At 46.1% G+C, this 22759-nt stretch overlaps 1 long non-coding RNA gene across 1 annotated transcript; it reads left to right on the top strand.

The window, feature by feature from the left end:
• Nucleotides 1-16053: 16053 nt before the first annotated feature.
• LOC310666270 lies at nucleotides 16054-19423 on the top strand. The gene is made up of 2 exons (XR_014505831.1): nucleotides 16054-16301; nucleotides 18595-19423. It is a non-coding gene; the product is annotated as an uncharacterized lncRNA (long non-coding RNA).
• The last annotated feature ends 3336 nt before the right edge of the window (nucleotides 19424-22759 follow it).

The raw sequence follows: 22759 nt of genomic DNA, 5'->3' as shown, positions 1-22759 counted from the left end.
GGGCACGGACCCAAGAGCTCAGAATTCAAATGAATTCCCTTATGGGTTTTTCTTTTCTTTTAAAAACATTTTTCTATGCTTGTCACACATTAATATATACATAACAATTCATATGCTGATAGAAAAAGTCTTCAACAAAATCCTCTAGCAATTTAGTGCATTCCCCCCCCATATATAATTTTTTTTCTATGCAATTTTACCTAACGTATGGTACTTTTTTGGCAAAGCAATTTCCCCTATTATAATGGATTTTGGGTTCAATTTTCACAAGTATCTGCATTGATATGCACACTTTGCTGTCGGATATGTTCTAGTACACTTTACTTGCCTGGAGAATTTTGCTATATTGTTTTGCAAAGTGCAACTTAGGTGGAGTTGCCAATAGATCAGAACTGAATTTCTTCCCCATCCCCACCAGGGATTGAACCTAGAACCTTCTGTCACTGAGCTACAGATCTTCCCATGCCCCTGATCATGGCCAACTTTAAAATATAGCTGCCATTTTTTAATATTCCCCTAAAATGCTTCTTGGGAGCAACTTATCTGAAGTATGAAAACTGAGTGCATTCCATTCTTAATTGTGTGTGGTCTCTGTCCATTGTCTAGCATTTGCATGCCTAATGAATTGCACGTTATTAGCTTTTTAGCTTCACATCTCATACCCAACTCGCTGTCTTATGCTCTAGGCAGTGAGCATCAAAACCTCGTTGCAAAATGTTTGTGCACACCCTCCAAGTGCCCCTATTTTCCAGGGACAGTTCCGGGTTTACATAAGCCATCCTGGTTTATGATTTAATCCCGGAATGTCCCTATTTTCCTTAGGGCGTCCTTGTTTTCATTGGGGAGATGTTGGAGGGTGTGCTTTGTAGTCTATCTGTTCCAGCGCATTCCATCGTTCAGCTGACCAGCATGCCACAAAAGCATCTTTTAGCATATGTTGTCTTAATTGTCGTTTCCTTAGAACGTTTTGATTGCTAGGTTAATACCCTGCCTTTGGGGACAGGGTGGTTAAAAAAAGAGATAACCCAGGAAATTAAAGTCCTATTTCAACATAGGGAATGAACCTTTCAAGCCTAATTTTCACAAAGAGCAGAAGATGTGGGGAAACCTGTCTGCGGTTTGCACCACTCACAGTGGCAGGTGGTGGTGGGTTATCTAAGGACATTAGAGGAGCCTTGAAGCTGGAGGGCCTTAGTCGTATCGTTCTGTGTCAACAACAGGCTTCTCCAACCCTGGATGCTTGGGGCTGCAACTCCCCTTGGCCCAAGGTTCAGAAAAGGGCAACCAAAATGATGGAGGCGGTGGAATGGCTCCCCGATGAGGAAAGGTTATTTAGAGGCTATTTAGTTCAGGGAAAATGTGAGTAAGAGAAAGAAGCTTATCTCCCTCTCCCATAACACTAGAATCCATGGGCACCCAATGAAACTGAATGTTGGAAGTGGGAAAGGTAATAATAATAATAATAATAATAATAATAATAATAATAATAATAATAATTTATTTATACCCCGCCATATCTGGATGGGTTTCCCTAGCCACTCTGGGTGGCTTTCAACAGAATCTTAAAATACAATAGTCTATTAAACATAAACATAAACAGGGCTGCCTTCAGATGTTTTCTAAAAGTCAGATGTTAATTTCCTTGACATCTGGTGGGAGGGCGTTCCACAGGGCAGGCCCCACTTCTGAGAAGGCCCTCTGCCTGGTTCCCTGTAACTCGGCTTCTTGCAGTGAGGGAACCGCCAAAAGGCAAATGTTTAAAATGTTTTTGTTCTTGTTTAGTTGATTAGTTGTGCCCAACTCTTCGTGACCCCCTGGACCAGAGCACGCCAGGCCCTCCTGTCTTCCACTGCCTCCCTCATGCTGGTAGCTTCGAGAACACTGTGCCACCATCTCGTCCTCTGTCGCCCCTTCTCCTTGCGCCCTCCATCCTTCCCAACATCAGGGTCTTTTCCAGGGAGTCTTCTCTTCTCCTGAGGTGGCCAAAGTCTTGGAGCCTCAGCTTCAGGATCTGTCCTTCCAGGGAGCACTCAGGGCTGATTTCCTTCAGAATGGAGAGGTCTGATCTATGTAACGAGAACTATGGATACAACGGAGTTATAAAAAAGATGCAGTATAAAAGTTTTAATAACAGGTCCCATGGAAGGGAAGGTGGAAATTCCAGAGATTTGGGAGAATCATGTGACTTTGGATGCGTTGTGCTTTGATTGTAAACTTAAATATGTCAAACCAAAAATATACGTATAATAAAAAAAGAACAACAGAAAACTAAGCAAGGAATTGCTTTGTTAGTTCACAGCCTAAGGGGAAAATAATCCTAAGGACTTGGAGAGGAATATATTTATATATAATAAATTTATTTAACACATAAGAAAGAAAGAAAGAAAGAAAGAAAGAAAGAAAGAAAGAAAGAAAGAAGATTGGACAAATTCATGGGAGATAAGGCTTCTGGCCACAATGGCTCTGCTCTGTCTCCATAGTCAAAAGCAGCAGTGAATATCAGTTGCTAGGAATCTTGGGAGAGCATGCCCTCCAACATTCCTCAGATGAAAATGGGACATTTCTCACTCCCCTCCAAATGACCCTCCTTGAATCCCCATTTTTCATTGTCCCCCCTCTGAGCATTTTCTATCAGAAGAAGGGCGATTGCCATCACCATGACACTAATGGGACACAACACACACACCCTCCATCGTCCTCCTGCACTGTCCCTGGAAAACAGGACCCTCGGAGGATATGAGAGAGGAACTACTGAGCTCAGGTCAATTTTGTGGGTTTCCAAGAGGCATCTGAGAGGCCGCAGGGAGAACACAAGATGCTGGATTAGACAGGCCATTGACTTGATCCAGGTCAATGTTTATGTTCTTAGCCGGAGCAGGTATTATGGGACTTGCAATCCAAACATCTGGAGAGACCGGGTTGGGGAAGCCTGATGTGGAAAGAGAACGAGAGCATTAGGGAGAGAAGAAAAGAGGTAATAGGAAATGCCTGGAGACCTTAGATGGAGATAAACCGGAGTATCTGTAATGAGGTCTAAAAGGATGGGGCTGGGTATGGTTATTAAGCCATTATAGCTTTGCTGTCAAACAGCCCTGATATAATTTGAAAGGATGGAAACAGCCTCTCTCTGAAGGTTTCACCTGCCTAGCTGTGCATATGTCACCCTTCAGATGTCCCTTTATTGCCAAAACATCTCTGAGGACCCACAACAACATCCTTCTAGTGGCTTGGTTTCCAGATACAGAGGAACACAACCGTCCCACTGTTCCATGTTCTTTGTTACAAGCTGGCGATGGGCAATCAGTGGCTCCCCAGGCATTGCTAAACTCCAGTTCCCATTCGCTCCAGCCAGAACGATGCTTCTGTAGACCAGTTCCTGGAAATCACAGGAAGGGAGAGTTGGTCTTGTTTTTGAATCCTGCTTGCAGGTTTTACCACAAGCAACTGGCTGGCCATTGTGAGAACTGGACACTGGACTAGGCAGGCCATTAGTCCATAGCTGTCAACGTTTCCTTTTTTTAAAGGGAAATTCCCTTATTCCTAATAGGATTCCTCGCAAGAAAAGGGAAAAGTTGACAGCTATGCATTAGCCTGATCTAGCAGCCGCTTCTTATGTTCTCAGCACCAAAACTCCAGGCAGAAATTCAGCACTGTTGTTGTTTTTTAAAGTCCTTATGAAAATTCATGAACGTTTTAGTGCGTATTTCCCTAATATGCATATTTTGGTTTACCTAATATAGCTGCTGCTTCTTCTTCTTCTTCTTCTTCTTCTTCTTCTTCTTCTTCTTCTTCTTCTTCTTCTTCTTCTTCTTCTTCTTCTTCTTCTTAATGTATTTTACCCAATATTTATATTATCACACACACATTTATATTCTATGTTTACTAATAGGCACTCTTCGCCCTAGTCGTATATGCACTTTTTTGGCTGGAGGACGACATTGCGAAACCCAGAGACATGCACATTTCAAAAGTTTGGCTATGTTTCGACTTCCACCTTGTCACACACAGTGGGAATTAGGTAGTTAAATGGAAACTGAGTCGGTCAGATGGTTTTCCCACCCTGACTAGACACCCTTGTTCAAAGCAGGGTGTGTGACTTCGGCATTTTCACATTTTTCAACCTCACTGAAGTTGGACCAAATGCATTTCATCCTTGATGAGCTGTCACAGGAAATAGTTGTTGCCTTTCTCAAGAGACAATGGAGTGCAACTCAAGGGGTGAAGTCAAACGGCTGCATTAGCAGCACTCAAGTGACCTGCCTGGGGCAGAAGCCTGGTCCGTGTGTCTGGAGGTCCTGGGCTGCCCAGATGACAAGACCGCCTCCCCTTTCAGCCTCACTGATGTGATGGAAAGGAAAGCAGAACAGAATGTTTGACACTAGCAGGAGCTGCCAGGAGAAAAAAATATAAGGCGCTGTCCAAATGACTTAGGGACTCTACTCTGGATTTGTGTAGGGTTTAACTCAGGGCCGGATTTAGGTTTGATGCGTCCCTAAGCTACTGAAGATAATGGGGCCCTTTACATGTCCAGCTGTACTTTGTCAACAACAAACGGTCACTGTTTTTTGTGTTGAATATATGCTACATGGTCACTTATGGACCTAATGGCAACTAAAGGCTTTTGCACATAACAAAATATGTATTTTATCACAGTAATTTTTGAAAAGTCCATGCAGAATGCAAAGTCCATGCAGAATGCAGGCACCCTATATATAGAAATGAGCAAACCAGTGATATTTTAGGGAGCAAGCTAGCAGGCGGGGCCCATGACTTACATCATAGGAGCCTACACAACAGAAAACACTGTTGCTGTATGTAGGCTTTATTTTATTTGTTTTTTATCTTATATTTTGGAAATTTACATCCAGTTCCCCCCCCCTTAATTTTTTTGGGGCCCCCAAAAGAGTGGGGCCCTAAGCTATAGCTATAGCTTGTTTAGCTTATACATAAATCTGGCACTGGGTTTACTACACACACACACACACACTTTTTAAAATTAAGTTTTCTGTTTCCCATTTTAAAATACTCATTTTACATCCTTCTGCTCTTTCCATGGTTCATTTTGCATAAATCCCTGTCTATTTTACAAAAACTATACCATTCAGTATTCCATGATTGCATCCACCAAAACTTATTTACACTGTTGAATTTATCCTAATGCTGCTCACATTTCCACCTGTACACAGTTATTTCCCATATATTCAATCAACGTTTTCCAATCTTCTCTAAACGTATGTTCTTCTTGTTCTCTTATTCTATATGTTAAGTCTGCAAGCTGCACATATTGTGCCAGCTTCAGTTGCCATTCTTCTTTGGCTGGGAATCTCGCTCGCTTTCCATTTTGGGGCTAACAAAACACAGGTCGCAGTAGCAACATACGTAAAAAACCTTTTTTGACACCTGGGAATTTCAGTCTGAATTATCCTCAACAGAAAGGACTCTGGCTTTTGGGGGAAAGTACTTTTAAACATCCCCCCCCATTCATTATGGATTATTTCCCAATACAGTCATACCTTGGGTTGTGAACGTGATCCGTGTGGGAGGCACGTTCGCAACCCGCAGCGCCGTGTCTGCGCGTGCGTGTGACGCGATTCACTGCATCTGAGCATGCGCCTGATATCATTTTGCACTTCTGCGCATGAACGAGTGCTGAAACCCAGAAGTAACCCATTCCAGTGCTTCCAGGTTCGGTGCAGTCCACAACCTAAAAATGCACAACCCACAGCATTCGCAACCCGAGGTATGACTGTACTTTTTTACCCTTCTACAAGTCCACCACATATCTATAGGGTTTCCTCCTTAGGCTTTTCTTCTCCTGAAGATATCCTGCAAGGCAGCGGAGCTTGAGGCTCAAACATTGACAGAAAACAGAAGGTTGGGAAGGGTTCGGGTTAGGCAGGAATGTCCTGTTGGGACACAGGCAGAAAAGCCTTGAGGCAGATGTTGCCCTAGGCAGTTCAGAAACTCATTATCTGTTTAGATAGAAATGCTTTGCCTTTGAATGTTTATACAGGTTCTAAATAACACAGAGGGTGAGTGAGCCACACCACGGGGCTGGCAAATTAAACAGGAGTCAAGGATGCCGATCCCCAAATATCAATAAAACAAACTGACGGAGAGGACTGGTATCTTGGCTTTCCTATTAATATTTATACAGGATGCATTTGTGGCTTCCTCAGCCCCTTTGCATCAGTAGGCACATTCCAGGGAGGTTTCCTCTGATGGTCATGTTGCTGTTGCTACGAAACACAACCATTGCCATCACTGATGCTTTTGAATTCTGGTGCTGGAGGAGACTCTTGAGAGTCCCATGGACTGCAAGAAGATCAAACCGATCCATTCTGAAGGAAATCAGCCCTGAGTGCTCACTGGAAGGACAGATCCTGAAGCTGAGGCTCCAAGACTTTGGCCACCTCATGAGAAGAGAAGACCCCCTGGAAAAGACCCTGATGCTGGGGAAGATGGAGGGCACAAGGAGAAGGGGACGACAGAGGACGAGATGGCTGGACAGTGTTCTCGAAGCTACCAGCATGAGTTTGACCAAACTGTGGGAGGCAGTGGAAGACAGGAGTGCCTGGCGTGCTCTAGTCCAGGGGGTCACGAAGAGGCGGACACAACTAATCAACAACAAATCTAGCTGGTGGCATTTGGTTAGGATTCAAGAACACCAGAAGTTGTGTTATACCGATTCACACCAGCTCAGTATTGTCCACATTGTACGGCAGCGGCTTTTGAGGGTTCCAGCAAGGAGTCTTTCCCCTGTTTTACCTGAGTTAGCTGAGAGTTGAACTTGGGACATTCTTTATGCTCTCAGCTATGATTCTTTATGCTCACAGCTATGGTACTTCCCTGAAGAAGGCCACCTATGAGGTCAGCGGAACCCCCAGGACCAGCACCCTGGCTGGTGCCTCATCCATCCCACCTCTGACACCTCTGATGGCATGGGCTGCAGTGCCAGCTTCTGGCAAGATCTCACCAAATCTTGTAAGATCTTGTGGAGTGCACACAATCATATGGGGTTTTTTGCATGATCTCACAAGATCTCACCAGAACCTGCCCTTTGTCACTGCCACTTCATGGGTACTGCCACATGGCCTAGAAAAGGGATGTGGCGGCCCTGTGGTCACGCAGTGGCCTAGCAGCACATTCTCGTTTCACCTCAGCTGGTACTTCCCTTGAAAATAAAGCAAGACTCTAGTCCTCATGGTTCTGCAGAAAGGGCTGGTTAAATAGGGACGTAGGAAGTGGCCTTGAGTCAGACCATCGGTATCTCTCATGGGTATCTCTCAGCCTTAGTTGAAGATGCTGGAGATTATATCTGGGACATTTCAGTTGCACAAAACAATATCTGTGTTAATATCCCGTATGCGGGAGAAGGAAAGTAGAGCCCATCTGCACTATACATTTAAAGCAGTATCAATCCACTTTGAACAGTCATGGTCTCCTCCCAGAGAATCCTGGGAACTCTGCTATGTTAAGGTGCTGAGATTTGTTAGGAGACCCCACTATTCCAGAGTGGTTTAACAGTCAGTCCCTCTTTCCAGGGAATTCTGGGAACTGTAGCTCTGTCAGGGGAATAAGGGGTGGTCTCCTAACAACTCTCAGTACCCTCAACAAGCTCCAGTTCCCAGGATTCTCTGGGGGGAAGCCATGACTGTTGTGTGATACTGCTTTAAACATATTCTTCTTCTTTGGCAATCCCTCATAAACGAGTAAGATTGACTTCCATGATCATGGTTTTAGAAGTGAGTCCGTAAGTGACTGTGGAGGCCAATTCTGGATCCACACGTCCTTCCACAGTGGAGACATATTGTGGAGTTGAGGCCTACATAACCAAGTCAGTAGTACAATCCCTACATTTTCCTTGCTGGGGAAAAAAATCCATCACTCTGCAGGTGATACCAGGAAGCAGATGATTGATGTTTGTGTGCTCCTAATTAAAGTGAGATGGAGCTGTGGATAATTGGCATTACAACATGATAAAATGTTTCCTAATATAAAATGAGCAGTAAGCGCCTTCAGGGCACCGTCAGCGTCTCTGGGGAGCAAAGCTCATTCCAGTCCCAATAAGTGACATCACTGTGGTTTAAGGATATAATTAAATAGAATGGTAGATATGCCAGGCCAAGCCTCCTGTTGCAGTATATCTTAGGAATGAAACACTCCCGAAGTATTCCTATAAAAATACTCCTTAATACTTCCTTAAGTGCACCCTGAACGCTCCTGAGGTACTCCTTAAAAATCTCACAGATAGTCCTGAGGTATTCTTTGAAAGTCGCTCTGAAATACTCCTCAGATACTCCTTTAAAGTACTCCATAATGCTACTAAGGAATTCTTTGAAGAATACTCCTTAATACTCCCAGGGAACTCTTTAAAATACTCCTTAATACTCCCAAGGAGCTCTTTAAAAATACTCCTTAATACTCCCAAGGAACTCTTTTAAAAATACTCTTTAATACTCCCAAGGAACTCTTTTAAAAATACTCTTTAATACTTCTGAGATGCTATTTAAAATACTCCCAAATACTCCTTAAAATAAAAATAAAAATAAATGTTAGCTTTGGTATCATGCTCCAGAAATACTCAATCAGAGTACAGGCTACTACTCCCCATTTGCGCAGGGATTGCATTCTGACACGCCATACACATCTTGGTAGGGGCAAGTGTAAGCCCATTCTGCCCCACCTCACCCCCATTCCACCCCCTTCCAGGGCCAAAAACGGTGTGCACATTGGCTATCGTGCGCATGCCGAACACTGTATTTGATTTCAGATTTATATTACACCAATATTCCTTATATTTGTTACTCACTTCATGCAAAAGGTAAAGTGACTTAATGAGACAAAATACAGACAGATAACATCAATTAACAGCCACACACACACAATGTGCTATGCAAAATTCTTCAATGTCCTGTTTCAGTAACACAATCGGGAGAAATCTTACTTCACCCTACAAAGAAATGAGCATTATAATAAAGGCTGACTTAAATTTTACCATGTGCTGAAATGACAGGGCTGGGAGAGTTGTTCTTGTGCTTGAAGGTTTCCTACAGGCACCTGGTGGACCACTGGGAGAAGAAGACTAGATGGGCCATTGGTTTGATCCAGAAGGGCTCTTCTCAGGGCTGTCTTACACCTAGGTGCTAGGGGTCCGGGGCACCTGGGCACTGGGCTCTCAGGTGCGTCAGGCCAAGAGTTCAGGGCCCAAGAGTTGAATCTGGGGAAGAGTCCACTCGTCGGCTGGAGCGCTGTGGCGGACTCTTCTGCTGTGGGAGGCTCTGCGCCACGAGTTCGGGGGTGACCAAGCCAGCAAGATGCTGAGGTGGCTGGCCAGCTCCGCCCTCCTGCATGCCTGGGACTGAGCAACCTGGGGGGGGGGGGGGAGTGGCGCCAGGGAGATCTTTGCACCCAGGTGCTGCATAAAACAGCCCTGTCTCTTCTTATGTTCTTACGGAAGATTTGGGTCAATGAAAATGTCTTAGCCTGGTGCCTAAGACCAAACCATGACGGCACCATGCATGCTTCCCTGAGAAGAGTAGGGCACAAAAGGGGGCCACCACTGATAAGTCCAGTTCCATGCTGTAATGGTTCTAGGGGTTGCTCATGCGTAAGCTTGTCCCAACGTCTGGCTGGGTTGCCTGAGTGAACCTTTCCTGTCCAGGCAGCCACTCGCCCGTGACCGTCTCAATCACTGGCAGAATCCGTCAGTGGGCATTTCTTAAACTTCTTCCAGCAAAGAAGTTCTTTGACGCCCAGTCTCTGCCTACTCTCCCTGCGCGGAAGCCTTCTGCGCAAGGTGGGCGTGGGCAGCAGAGGATCCCTTCTCTCCCCGCTGGTCCCCAGCAAGGAGTCATGGGATCGCCTCGCCGATTCCCCCATCTGCCCCCCTTCTCCACTGGAGCTACGCTGATTCTCTCCCCCAGAAGATGGGCTGCCCCTCCCACTCCCAGGACGCTCTCTGGGATCCCTTCGGAGCTTGCTCTCTCCCTCGGACACTGATGGCAGTTCCCTGACACATGCCTCCCTTGGAGGGGACATGTGGAGAAGGGCCTCAGGTGATGAGCACCATATTCAGATCGGTTGATGTGTCGAGAGGCTGTCCTTGAGGTGTCAGGGTCACATAAGGCATTCTGGGTCAAACCCAGCACTTTGAATTGAGTCTGGAAACTAATTGAGCTCCACATCACACCCTCCCACTGTATTTATTTTATTTTATTTTATTAATTAGTACATCTAATTGAAAAAAGAGAGACAGAGAAACCAATACATTAGATATGGTACAGGGTCATGTCCTTGCGATGATTGCTTATCTTCCATTGACATTGCCTTAGCTAGCATTGTTATACATGAATATATGCAGCATTTTAAAGATTCTGATTACTACATTAATATATGCAGTTGCAACATAGGGGGAAGAGATGCATGGTGGGATATTTCCCAGGTCTTTCTCTCTCCAAAAATTAATGAACAGTGAGAATCCCTCTATAGCAGGGGTCACCAATGTTTTAGGCCCATGGGTATATTGGGATTTTTGAGGTGGTCACTTCTCTTCCCAGCCCTCAGATCAGCCCAGCTCTGAGAGTCAGAGAGCAAGGGAAATGTTGATCATTTTAGACTCACAGCTCTCCATGGAAGTGCAGGTCAATTCTGTGTCCAGGGCAGCTGTCTACCAGCTCCATCTGGTACACAGGCTGAGACCCTACCTGCCCATGGACTGTCTCACCAGAGTGGTGCATGCTCTGGTTATCTCCCGCTTGGAATACTGCAATGTGCTCTATGTGCCATTTACCTTCCCGCCAAAGCGGCACCTATTTATCTACTTGCACTTTGACGTGCTTTCGAACTGCTAGGTTGGCAGGAGCAGGGACTGGGAAACGGGAGCTCACCCCGTCGCGGGGATTCGAACCGCCGACCTTCTGATCGGCAAGCCCTAGGCTCTGTGGTTTAACCCACAGCGCCACCCGCATCCCACTTAGAACAGTAGCCATCTAAAAATAGTGCACAGATTAAACAGGGCAGCTAAAGTGATAAATCAGCAAGCTCCAGTGCAGATTGGAACAGATGCGGCTTTCCAAGGAGTAATCATGCAAAGTAAATTAAGGCAATATGAATACGAATTATATTCTGCTGTGAATACAGAATGACTGAACCAAGCACTTTAAAACCTCAGTGAATTAACTAGGTGTATGGAACACACACACACACACACACACACAAATTTCATTTTAAAAAAGAGAGTCTTAATTATATCCTGACTAACTGCGAAACTCTTTTTAATTAGCACTTTAAATGCCTAGTTGGATATATCTGATTTGAGCAAATTTGTACTGCGTAGACTTGGCACACGTGAGTGTTGAGTGAAAGTTCAAAAACAAAAACCTTGCCAGAAATACATAATGTTATTGCTGTTCTTCCATTTCTCTTTTGTCTTTTCTCCCAAGGAAGTCAAAGTGGTGCACATGGTTATCCCCATTTTAACCTTACAGCAACCCTGCAAGGTAGATTAGACTGAGAGTCAGTGCCTGAGCCAAGGCCATGCCAGTGAGGTTCATAGCTGGGTGGGGTTTGGAGCCCTGGCTTCCCAATCTCTGGTCCAACGCACTAACTACTACATTGTTGATCTGTTTATTTGAGTTATATACCAGCCTTCATCAAAAGATCTCCTGTATACCTGAAGGAGCATCTCCACCCCCATCATTCAGCTCGGACACTGAGGTCCAACTCCAAGGGCCTTCTGGTGGTTCCCTCCCTGAGAGAAGTGAGGTTACAGGAACCCAGGCAGAGGGCCTTCTCAGTGGTGGCGCACACCCTGTGGAACGCCCTCCCACCAGATGTCAAAGAGAAGAACAACTACCTGACTTTTAGAAGACATCTGAAGGCAGCCCTGTTTAGGGAAGCTTTTTAAGGTTTAATGTTTTATTATGTTTTTATATGTGCTAGAAGTCACCCAGAGTGGCTGGGGCAACCCAGTCAGATGGGTGGGTTACAAATGATATATAGTGGTACTTCGGGTTACAGATGCTTCAGGTTACATATGCTTCAGGTTACAGACTCTGCTAACCCAGAAATAGTACCTCGGGTTAAGAACTTTGCTTCAGGATGAGAACAGAAATCGTGCGGCGGCAGCAGGAGGCCCCATTAGCTAAAGTGGTACCTCAGGTTAAGAACAGTTTCAGGTTAAGAACAGACCTCTGGAATGAATTAAGTTCTTAACCCAAGGTACCACTGTACTATTGCTATTGCTACTGCTATTCTGTTCTGGGAGGAACAGATCAGTTTATCCCCAGCCCTTGACACGTTTGCAAGTGTTCATTCATAAAGCCATATGGCTCATTTTACCTTTAAGCACCTTTCTTCCTTGCATTGTTTGCTGTATGTGGAACCGGTTACCCAAATGTTGTTGGACTTCAACTCTGGCGTGGGCAATGGGCAAGGGGGATGGGAGCTGGAGTCTAGCACCATCCACAGAGCCACTGGGTTCCCCATCACTGTCCTGGTGGTGTAGTGGTTAAGAGCAGCGGACTAGTAATCTGGTGAACCGGGTTCGCGTCTCCGCTCCTCCACATGCAGCTGCTGGGTGACCTTGGGCCAGTCACACTTCTCTGAAGTCTCTCAGCCCCACTCACCTCACAGAGTGTTTGTTGGGGGGGAGGAAGGGAAAAGGAGATTGTTAGCCGCTTTGAGACCCTTTAGGGTAGTGATAAAGCGGGATATCTTCTTCTTCTTCTTCTTCTTCTTCTTCTTCTTCTTCTTCTTCTTCTTCTTCTTCCTGGACACATGTCCCAACCAATCAGGGATCACTTCCAGAAGTGTAAATCAGAAATGGGAAGCCCATGGTGTTGCATCCCATTATGCTATCAGTGGCATCTTGGAGGAGGCCCACTCAGGTGCTGGGTGGGGAGAGTCTGAGGGCATCTTAATCCATGACTTTTGGGTCAGATGGACAAAGGAGTGGACCTGATATAAAGCAGCTTCTCGTGCTCCTATGCGTGTGAGCCTTGGCTGTCCACTGTGGGAAACAGGATACTGGGCTAGATGGAGCTGCTTCAGCCCTGGAGGTATCCTGTCATTGTCTTCAGATGCAGAGGTTGCTCATCAAATTCCAGTTTCTTAATGAATGACTGAAATGTCTCATCTTCTTTGAGGGCTTTTCGCTTGTTATCACCACCGAGGATGGAATGTGCACCCCATTATCAGCTAACTACCGAGGAATTTAGTATCCTCCCAGATCCCCATCACTGCACATTAGATAAAATCACATAATTGGCTCAATTTGGGAAGCACACCAAAAATGTTGCATTTCCAAGATGTTTTCTGGGTGAACTCAGAAGTTAATTGTGTTTTGCGCTTGTAGTGACAGCATCACAAGAGTGATGGGGTGATAGCTGGAAAGCTCTTGGCCATGCATTAGTCAGGCCTACCATCATAATTTTTGCGAGCATCCTTCTCTTCCTCCCCTGTGTTTCAGAGTTTCAGTGAAAAGCACTTATACTTTAAAATGGGCAATAGGAATGCAGTTATTAGAGTGTTGGACTTGTACCAGGGAGACCAGAGTTTACAGTCCCACGGTTGTGAAGCTCACTGGCTGTGGGGATTAAATGAAGAGGGGAAGAAGCATGTATTCCACATTGAGCTCCTTAGAAGAAAATTCAGGAAAATATGCAACCATCCATTTACCCATTCACCCATCAATTAAGCAAATAAAACCAGGTGTAGGCAGAAATGGAGGAGAACATTAGCAGAGCCATCATGGATCAGACTCAAGGCCCATCCCATCCAGAATTCTTCTTCCCAAAGTGCCCCACGAGGTGCCTTCAAGAAGCCTTCAAGGAGAGCATGAAAGGAATAGCTCTTTCCATGCTGCCCCCCACATTTTTTGAGCACATATGACAGTTGTGACTTGTGTTTTCTTTTTAAATGAAAGAAGTGGGCACACACTGGGAGGAACAAATCACTTTATCCCCAGCCCTAGAGACTTTTGCAAGTGTTCATTCAACAGTCCATCCCATTCCATTTATGGAATAATCTCTGAGATAGATGCACCAGCCCTGAGAGCTAGGTTCTATTTCTGTCAGAGGCTATATGCATCTGAATACCTGCTGCCGAAAACCTCTGTAGGGGAGTGTTGCTGTTGTGCTCAGGCTCTCCTCATGGGCTTCCCATTGGGACATCCGATTGACCACTGGGAGAAGAGGATGCTGGGCCAGATGGTTCTTGAGCCAGACCCAGCTGCAGTGATGGGGGAGTCTTGCAGTGATGGCTGCCAGCTTGGTTGACTTTAATAGAGGATAAGGCTATCAAAGTTCATGGAGGATAAGGCTATTGGATCCTAACCCTGATGTTCTCCAGCCACGGATGGAGGAAGGATACTCTTGAATGCTAGTTATGGGGCATCAGAAGTGGGGAGACTTGTTGTTGTGCTCAGGTCCTGCTCTGGGGCTTATTTTGGTTGGCCACTGTGAGTAGATGACGCTAGACCTCATGGACCTTTGGTCTGATCTATCAGGCTGCTTTTTATGACCATATGGGTGACAAGGAGAGAGGGGCTCTTGCCTCCATGCCCTATCTGTGGGCTTTCTGAAGAATCTGATTGTCCACTGTGAGAACAGTATGCTGGATTAGATCTGTCCCAGCAGAGTTCTTCTTATGTTCTCTCCTTTCAAAACGCTACAATTCCCAGAGTGGTTAAACAACCAATCCCTCTTCAGAGGGAGCTCTGGGAATTGTAGCTTTCTGTGGGAAATAAGGGTGTCCTAACAAATCTCAACACCTTTAACTTCTTCTTCTTTGGCGATCACTCGTAACCGAGTAAGATTGCCTTCCATGAACATGGTTTTAACAATGAGTCTGTAAGTGACTGTGGAGGCCAATTCTGAATCCACACGTCCTTCCACTGTGGGGACATAGATTTCTGGGTGGGAGTTGATCACGGTGTGGATTTACCAAGCATGCCTTCCTCTTAGCATGTTTTTCCCTTTCATCCTCAGTTTGAGTGTCCTCAAAGTCCACGACGCTTTTGGTAAAGGCTGTTCTCCAACTGGAGCACTCGCAGGCCAGTGTTTCCCAATTGTCTGTGCTTATACTACATTTTAAAAGATTTGCCTTGAGAGCATCTTTAAACAGCTTTTGTTGTCCACCGGCACTTCACTTTCCATTTTTTAAGTTCAGAATAGAGTAGTTGCTTTGGAAGACGATCATCAGGCATCTGCACAACATGACCAGTCCAACGAAGTTGATGTTGAAGAATCATTGCTTCAACACTGGTGATCTTTGCTTCTTCCAGTACGCTGGCATTAGTTCACCTGTCTTCCCAAGTAATGTGTAATTTTTTCGGAAACACTGTTGATGGAATCTTTTGAGGAGTTGGAGATGGTGTTTATAAGTGGTCCACATTTCACATGCATCCCAGAATTCTTTGGGAGAAAGCCATGGCTGTTTCAAGTGCCACCCTAGTGCTTTCAAAGTATGGTGTGACTGAAGACTGTCTTTGGATTGGATTCTTCTTATACGACTGAGGTCCCTGCTGTTTGATAGACCACACCCCCTCATACAAACCTTCCTGGGCTTTGACATCTCCAGGGGAGGCCCTTCTCTCAGTCCCACCACGCTCACAGACCCACTTGGTGGGGACGCAGAAGAAGGCCTTCTCAATGGCTGCTCCCAGGATTCGTAACCCTCTCCCTAGAGAAGCCAGATTGGTTCCTTCCTTGTTGTCCTTCCACTGGCAGGGGAAGACTGTTTTATTCCAACAAACTTTGGGGAACAAGTTTCTTCTTATTAAAGGGCTTCTAATAGTACCGTGCTGCTTTTGTTATCTGTGTTTTAATGAATGTGGGTTTTTTAAATAAGGTTCTATTAGAGTTTAATTACTTCCTATCAACCATCTTTTGTACGTCTTCGTTATCTTATCTGTGCTGTTTCAATTTGTGTAAGCCATTTTGAGTCCCAATTTGGCAAAAAGGCAGGATCATCATCATCATCATCTTCCTCCTCCCAGCATGTTTCCCGCAATTCGGCCCGACTGTATTTCCTTTGCCCCATGACATTCCATGGAATTCCTCCCCCTTCCCACAAAAAAGGAAGCTTGTGGCCATGTGGTAGCCCTTAAGATTGGGAGGTTTCCCTGAGTAAATAGCAACCCAAACAAGCAATTTGGAGTTGTGTGGGAGGAACGCATGCTTCACCCCCTCGGGGTGCATCATTTCCGGAACCCAGTTGAACGAAACCATATAAAACCAGCTTGCTCGCTGTTACTCCTGAACTGACTCTCTGTGGCTTTTGGTTGGCGATCCATTTAGGTGAGTCTCTCAGCGCATGGTGTTGATTTGTATCCCCTGCTCCCATGGTTTATGAACTGCGTGAGGCGGCTTGGAGGAAGCGTTTGTGCTGTTGTGCTCGTGTTCTGCTTGCTTGTGGGCTTGAAGGCAGACCGCTGTGAGAACGGGGTGCTGTGCTAGAACCTTGGGCCTGATTCAGTGGTAGGAGTAGTCTGATGTTCGTATGGAACCTCTAGGTCCAGAGGCAGTCTTAGATTTCTAGGTTCTTAGGGGCATTTGGCTGCTGTGAGAAGAAGTTGCTGGGCTAGATCCTTCAGCCTGATCCAGCAGGGCTTCTCTGATGGTCTTATGTACACTGAGGGAGGGCTCTTGCCTTCATGCCATGCCTGTGGCCTTCCTGGAGGAATCTGATTGGCTGCTGGATGGAGAACAGAATGCTGGACTAGATGAGCCTTTGGTCTGGTGCAGCAGGGAATCTTCTTGTGTCCTTGGAGGAGCCGTAGCTGAATAGCAGGGCATAACCCTTTGCATTGCTCCCAGGTTCATCCCCTGACATCTGCAGGCAGGCTCCTCTCTGAAACTCTGGAGATCCAATCGGGATGGACAAGAGTGAACCAGATGGACCAATGGGAAACTCGGTATATAATATGGTTACCAGATGTCCCCGTTTCACGGGGACAGTCCCCGTTTCACGGGGACAGTCCCCGGATTTACAAATCTGTCCCCATACAAAATCCGTCCCCGGATTTCATTTAATGTCCCCCGATTTATATTTTAAGTGTTGTAGATTTATTAGTAGGGAATGAATGTTGCGTGATTGGTTCAACGGCACAAGACACATCATATGGGGACTTCTGGAGAGACAAAATGGCGGGCGCCACGGCAGCGACCAGCTCCTGAAGCCAGCCAGAGACAACTGCGCTACCAGGCTGGCTCTGGGCTGCTGAGACTGCCACTGCCGCTGCCGAGGGGGAACCGGGGATGACTGGCATGTCAACTGGGGGAACCGCTGACCCCCCCCAGCAACCCAAATCGAGCTGGGAGCAAGAGTGCCCAGCCACCCGGCCAACTGCCCACAGAAGAGAAGATATTACTTCTTTTTTTAAAAAAACAAAAACTTTTTTTAATAACTTTTTTCTCTCTTTTAAAAAAATATAGTGTCCCCAGATTCTTTGAAAAAAAATCTGGTAACCTTAGTATATAAGGAATCTTTTAATGCTCCCATTTAAATCAGTCCTTTATTCAGAACCATGAGGACTGGGATCTTATTCTAGGCGTAGAGTAACTGGTTTTAGGTCCCACATACAATCTGAAGCATCTCCAGGTAGGACTGTGAACAACTCCTTGTCTGAAACCCCAGGAAGCTGCTGTCAGTCAGTGTAGGGAAGACTGGTGTTGGTGGCCGGTGCAAGCAGTTTCTTATGGGTGGGTTCCGAGTGACCGTTCTCCAAAATTGCTCAACTAGAAGTCTCACCTTATCTAATCATTTAATTTTCCTTGTCATTTATCACAAGAATGAATAACAACATGACACATATGAATTATTAACTCAAAGCAGTGGAAATAGTAATTCTGTCAAGTCTGCAATGAGATAGGTAGACAGTCAGTCAGAGACAGACAGATAGATTGGTCATCCTTTTGGGTGGAAATTGGGATATACCTCTAATCATGGGTGTGGTTTGGATTAGCGAACCACACTGAGTTTTCTTTCTAAAAAATTAGGTGGGATGCAAGTTTCTAAAGTAAAATACAGTGGTACCTCAGGTTAAGTACTTAATTCGTTCTGGAGGTCCATTCTTAACCTGAAACTGTTCTTAACCTGAAGCATCACTTTAGCTAATGGGGCCTCCCGCTGCTGCCGCGCCACCAGAGCACGATTTCTGTTCTTATCCTGAAGCAAAGTTCTTAACCTGAAGCACTATTTCTGGGTTAGCGGAGTCTGTAACCTGAAGCGTATGTAACCTGAGGTACCACTGTAATGTGATATATAAACTCCTGGGAAGAAAGGGAACTTTGGATCCTTTAAATATGTCCATATTTGAGTCTTGGTGGACCTTGGGAGATGGAAATAGATTTTTTTTTAAGTAAGCAAAGGAGAAAAGGATCTGAAATGAATCTTAGTTCTTCACTGATGAGTGTCTTCTGCCATAGCTGAAGGTAACAGGGACATGTAAAGACCAGGGGCACCAGCTCTTGGGGGCTAAGTCCTTTAGGAGCTCCAAAAAATTTGGGGGTTGAGGGACAGGTCCCCCCAATGTCCAAAAGGGTGAAGCCTGGAGCATGAATCTGTTCTCTCTTGCTTTTCTCCCCACAGACTTTCCTGAGGACCATTGAAGATGGCTTGCCCATTCCAGCAATGCAAGCAGCCCTGCCTCCCGCCCCCAATCTGTGGACAGAAGGGCTCTGCGAAATGTGGAGACGTCTGCCCGTGTTCAGCGCCCTGTGGCCCGAGCATCGTCCAGCAGTCCCCTGGCCAGTCCGTGACCGTCTGCTCCCCACCATGCTCGGGTCCATGCGCTAAGATTGGCGGAGACCCCTGTGCTCCTGTCTGCGCCCCTCCGTGCGCTCCCAAGTGCGGCGATGTATGTGCACCCAAATGTGTGGATCCGTGCGGCCCCTCCGTCTGTGCCCCACCGTGCGCACAGGTGGTGGCTCCATGCGCCACAAAGTGCCCCGATCCATGTCAATCAGTCTGTGCACCGCCACAGTGCATCCCAGTCGCCGTCGGCTCATGCTCTTCAAAGTGTGTCCCGGTGGATCCATGCGCTAAGCAAGGCCCTTGTTGATGATGCTGAGGCTGCCACTGGAAGATCCCCCCAGAACCCAGGAACAGAATTCCAGAGTTGTGTGTGACATCAGTCAGGCTTTGCCACCTGGCCTTTCAAATTGCACCTCATATCTTGTCTCTTGGAAGAGGGAACCCAAAAGCTTGGCCCTTTGCCATATTTAATATTTGCACCTTTTTCTTGGGATGTCTAAGTTACCGGCTGTTCCTCCCACTTGGGCTATTGCATGCACTCAAGGGGGAGGTTTATGTACAGTGCAACTATACACAATGTTCCCTTCCTAGAATTTCAAAACCTGGAGCGTTGCCTCGCAATAAATAAAAAGCTATACTCTGTGGCAAAACCTAGATCTCCAAATTAATATTTTTGTCTCCTTTCTGGTAGAACTGGTAGCAGTTTAATTGATTGATGAGATTCTCTGCTATGAGATGTCATGATGACTCCAAAATTTCCGGGACTTAAAAAAAAAGAAAGAAAAAAGTTAAGAGCATTTGCTGTGATGACTACCCCACAATGTTGTTGTTTAGTTGTTTAGTTGTGTCCGCCTCTTCGTGACCCCATGGACTAGAGCACGCCAGGCCCTCCTGTCTGCCACAGTTTGGTCAAACTCATGCTAGTAGCTTCGAGAACACCGTCCAACCACCTCGTCCTCTGTCATCCCCTTCTCCTTGTGCCCTCCATCTTTCCCAACATCAGGGTCTTTTCCAGGGAGTCTTCTCTTCTCATGAGGTGGCCAAAGTCTTGGAGCCTCAGCTTCAGGATCTGTCCTTCCAGTGAGCACACAGGGCTGATTTCCTTCAGAATGGAGAGGTTGGATCTTCTTGCAGTCCATGGGACTCTCAAGAGTCTCCTCCAGCACCATAATAATAACAACCCACAATGATCAGATCTAAATGTCCTCCTGAAAAACAATCACATTTGAACCAGAAAGGGGTAGGGAGAGACAGTTGTGCTCCATGTTTGGACATGTCAAAATCTACAGACGAGAGGGGTGGGACACAAATATTTATTCAACAACCAACTCTTTAATGGAAGTGTCATGAAACCAGAACACCATTCCTTCTACTGCCAGTGTCCAGGCTGCGCGGATCATTGCTTGTGTGCTCTCAGCATTCCTACCAGTGCACTAGAGATAACTACCAATGCTCTTGTTAAAAACTATGAAACTCACCTTCCACACGAGTCAGCAATGGCCACCAACCTGAATAGCTTTAAAAGAGGATAAGAGAAATACATGGGATCTATCTATGGTTACTGGCCTGGATGGCTCTGTTCTGCCTCTACGGTCCGAGGCAGCGATGCTTTTCGTTTCATTTTTATTTCTCTCTCTAAATATATCTTTATTAATTTAAAATAAATACATTTCTGAGAAATCAGACCTACATACAAGTAAACAAACATGCAATCAAACAAACAAATAACAGGAGAATCAAACAAACCACCACACTATAAGATACAAGAAGATTAATATAACTATCATCATATATACTCCTGATATGGAACACAATTATAAAACTTATAGAGAAGAAATTTAAAACTGACTTCCAATTAATCTCACTGTACTTTATCTATCCAATACTTTATACCACACAGTTACATATTTCGTATATAATTTCTTTTTACTTCCCTGTGAACTTATATTTATACAATACAGGGGTCAGTCTAATTCTGTCAAGATGTTTCCATTTATTCCATAGTTTTCTAAATATTCTTTAAAGATTCCCCAAGCCTTATAGACTTTTTGTTTTGGTTGGCCTTTTACTCTTCGTGTCGCTTTCGCTAGCTGCAGCGATGCTTTTCAGTACCAGTTGCTGGAGGCCTCAGGAGCAGAGAGGGCTCTTGCGCCCGAGTCTTGTGCCAGAGGCATCTGGTTGGCTACTGTAAGAACATGATGCTGGACTAGATGGGCCATAGGCCTGATCCAGCCCGGCTCTTCTAATGTTCTTGTATTCAATGCCCTGCAACATCCCTCGGATGAAAATAGGGATATATCTCACTCCTTCTCCCAGCTAGATCCTCCTTGACCCTCCCATTTTTGCCCCTTACCTCCTCACAAAGCATTTCCTATCAGAAGAGTTTGGAAGAGTTTGGATTTGACATTCCACTTTATCTCTACCCTAAGGAGTCTCAAATCTCCTTTCACAAGCCTATCACAATCTCCTTTCCCTTCCTCCCCCACAACAAACACTCTGTGAGGTGTGTGGGGCTGAGAGACTTCAGAGAAGTGTGACTGGGCCAAGGTCACCCAGCAGCTGCAAGTGGAGGAGCGGAGACGCGAACCCAGTCCCCCAGATTACGAGTCCACCGCTCTTAACCACTACACCACACTGGCTCTTTTTCCACCACCACTGCGCCAACGGGACACAGCACATACGCCCTCCACTATCCTGAGCAGAACCCCTTAAGCCTGATTTTGTTGTATTTTGTTCTTTGGTGAGTTTACAAATTAAATAAATAAAACACACTGATAAATCAATTAGAAAGGAGCAAGATTAGCTGTGGATGCACAAAGCATTTAAGAAGAAACCACCAAGACTCCTTGCACTCCTTTCTTCCCACCCAGGGCGGCCTTGCCCTCCGCCTGCCCCTCAGAGCCGGCGCGGCATGTGGGGCTGGGCCTCAGTGGCGGCGAGCCTCTCCGCCTCCTTGCCCGCTCTCCAACAGCTGCTACAAGCTGCCCAAGGGAGAAGCAGCAGTGGCTACAGAGAGGCAGCAGGATTCTCTCTTGCAGCCACAACCGTTGCTGGGGATAAGAGTGTGATGGCCTGGGACTTGGGCTCGGACCCAGAGGAGTCTCACGTCGGATCCTTTGCCTCAGGCGGCATCTGAACCTAGTCTGGGGCCTGATTCTGAAGAGCCCCAGTCTGCACAGGTTCCCCTGTAACAAGCACCAGCTGGGCCGAGTCAGGGGCCTGAGCCTGCCCTGGCTCCAGATGCGGGGATGACCTCGTTGCCTCCATCTGGGCCATCACTTACAGCTGCTCCACTACCGGTTGGGTCAGGGGGGGCTGAGGCAGCCCCTGGGTCTAGTAACCCACCTACATCTCCCATGCTGCATAGACTGAGGTCTGAGAGAAGGAGAGACCTGAGTACTTGCAGGAGGAGTGCTCGCCTTCGGGCAAAACAGGGAGATGAGTCACTGGGGGATCAGGACCGGCCGTTATCCCGTCAGAGATAAAAGGCTGCTGGACCTCACCCCAGGTTGCAGGAGCAGTGTTGCTTTTTGCAAGGAACCTGCCTTGGCCCTGTCGGACTGACTCCTCACAGAACCCTTGGATTCGGGACTGGACTTGGACCGCGTTACTCAGGTTACCTCTGGGTCCAGCACAAAGAGCTGCTTCATTCCCCTCCCTGAGCTCAGAGGTTGCAGCACCGGCAGGGGAAATAGGGACATTCCAGGATCAAAACAGGAGCCGGGATGGCTTTTGTAATTCCAGGACTGTCCCGGAAAATCTTGACACTTGGAGGGTATGGCATTATTATGGTTTTTATATATGCTGGAAGCTGACCAGAGTGGCTGGGGCAACCCAGTCAGATGGGAGGGGTACAATTATTATTATTATTATTATTATTATTATTATTATTATTATTATTACTTCTGACTGCCTACAGGATATTCCGTACTGTAGGAATATGGACTGTGGAAGGCAAACCACAGAGACTTGTTAGATGCAAGCAAGGAGACTTACCACA

This window comes from Podarcis tiliguerta (assembly GCF_965153285.1).
Source record: "Podarcis tiliguerta genome assembly, chromosome: 16".
NCBI lineage: Eukaryota > Metazoa > Chordata > Lepidosauria > Squamata > Lacertidae > Podarcis > Podarcis tiliguerta.
This window is presented reverse-complemented; position numbering and strand designations above follow the sequence as displayed.